The 2,376-nt window shown below is 48.2% G+C and overlaps 1 pseudogene; it reads right to left on the bottom strand.

The window, feature by feature from the left end:
* The window catches only part of LOC119288438, an 8,016-nt pseudogene extending 6,918 nt beyond the window's left edge, over positions 1-1,098 (bottom strand).
* Positions 1,099-2,376: the final 1,278 nt, after the last annotated feature.

The raw sequence follows: 2,376 nt of genomic DNA on the forward strand, positions 1-2,376 counted from the left end.
TCAGGCTGTCGGCTCGTACTCTCTCCAGTCTGACCGTCTGCGATGCTCCTGTTGTTCGCAATGCTACCGCTACGACTATGGGGGATGTCAGCCCGTTGGCTCCTATTCTCTCCAGTCTGATCGTCCGCGACGCTCCTATTATTCGCAATGCTACCACTATGACTGTGTGAGGATGTTAGAGATATATTTGGTATTTAGAGATTGTCCGAAATTATATAGGAATTGTTTTCATCTTATATTAGGAGGCGTCTTAGTCTTGTACTTAATATAGGAATTGTTTTCATCTTATCATTAGGAGGCGTCTTAGTCTTGTACTTAATATATCTCATCCTTGAGGGTTAATAATACATCCAACGCATTACGCCAATTATCTCTTCTCTATTCGTTTAACAGGTTTGTGGACGTCGCTTCGCTGATTAGAAAGGTCAATTTTAAACATTGTGTTCGTTCGTTTCTGTAAGAAGCTTTCTAGCAACTGGACAGACGAGCCTCCAGCTTGTCTTGTTTCCAGTCTTGTGGACGATGTAATTTCGGCTTAAGTTCCAGCCATGATGGCCTTCCCTAAGAAAAAGCAGGTTGGTCGGCCAAGCGCGGTGAAAAATCGAATTCCTTGTGTACGGCCGTATAGGGGATAGGTTAGAGTTGCCTAAGATTACAAAGCTCCCAACCGGAGCCTAAACTAAAACGGAGCCAGCCAGAGTGGTGAGAGATACTAGGACGAGGACTAACCTTGCGTGTCCTGGAGCAGCAGCGGCGGCGGCGGATCTGGGCAGCACGGCGGCGCAGCCCCTCGTAACGGAAGTCGTCGAGGACATCATCTGCCTGGTAGGCGGCGGTCTTGAGATCGGCCATCCACTTTCGTACGGCAAGGCTGGTGCGGCTCTTTGCGTCGGCATCCAGCAGGATGTCCTGGACGGCGGCGAGGTGGCGCTCAAGCTTCCGGCGGGACTTTTCCAGCCCCCACGACCGCATCAGCTCGCGCACCAGCTCGTTGCCGGCCTTGGCGACCATGCTGCCCAGCAGCGGCATCAGCAGCGAGCCCATCTCAGTCGTTCGCCTTGGCCTGCGACGGGTGGTACAAGTCAGTCGGTGCTCCCTCCGGTACGGTGGCGTCAGACCATGGGGGTTAAGCTCTCCCGATGTGGAGGTAAACTACTAGTGATCTCAGCGTTGAGAAATCCTTGCTATGGTAGTATAAGTGCTAGCGCACATGATTGCTCGTGTGGCCACTTGTTGCTTTGTTTGTTAAAATAATTACGGACAAATTGCAAAGCTAGCTTGCAATTTCTCATCCAATTAGCTAAAAATTGACAGCTGATGTCAGTTAGTATTATCGAGGACAACATAGCGTACATGATTTAAATACAACCTGTGCGTTAGTTGCCTAAATTATGCCGCTCATAATGCATGAATGACACAACTGCTGTGACATTATCTCCAATAAATGAGCCACTTGTTTGTTATATCTTCCAGGGATGCAAGTTCAAATGTATTATAGAAGCTGCTGTCGGCAGTTTTATAATAGAAAATGACAATTGGACCAGAACATTGGCATATGTACAGTGGTTGATAAGGCAATTTTATCTTAAGTCCGTCATGTAATTTAGGGAAGGCAATACAAATGGTGTACACAATGTGTTACCCCTTAGTCTTATCTCTAATAACCAGACATCCCTAAATATTTTCGTAAGAGATCATCTCTTAATTAAGAGAAAACGTGTCTTCTCTTATAATTTCTCTCTCATACACCTCATCGTTTATCCTACATGACACTGCTAAGATAGCACCATTGTACATGTCCTTAAATGACAAAACACAATCTACAAAATTATAACTTAGTTATGAAGACTTTTTAGCTTGCATGAAGTCCTTTCTCTTTATGCAAATTCATTTGTATTGTACCACAGTGTCAGATTTGTTGTGGTTGGCATATTGGGCAACACTGGCGATCTCGCAACGCCGCCGCCTAGCTTCTCCCTCTTCCCTTTCCTTTCTCCCCGCCATCTGGGCTGGCGTCGGGAAAACCAACGCCACAACAGAGGAAGGTGGAGGCAGAGCCTATGCCGATGTGCCCGGAGGTGGATGGCTCTTGGATCTGTGGTGGTCGATCCGTCAGGCATGGCTGAGGCCGAGCTAGAGTTTCGTCAGCACGACGCAGTGCCTCGCCTAAGCACTACGACAATATGACCGAGGTGTTAACTGTGGAGTAGGGCACCGCACATGGCTAGGAACAATTGATGAGTCTTTTGGGTGCCCCCTGCCTCCGTATATAAAGGAAGGAGAGAGAGAGGCAGCCGGCCCTAGGGGGGCGCGCCAAGGTGTGGAGTCCTACTAGGACTCCCTAGTCCTAGTAGGATTCCACCTCCCACACGGAGT

Source organism: Triticum dicoccoides, chromosome 4A (assembly GCF_002162155.2).
Source record: "Triticum dicoccoides isolate Atlit2015 ecotype Zavitan chromosome 4A, WEW_v2.0, whole genome shotgun sequence".
NCBI classification, from domain to species: Eukaryota; Viridiplantae; Streptophyta; class Magnoliopsida; order Poales; family Poaceae; genus Triticum; species Triticum dicoccoides.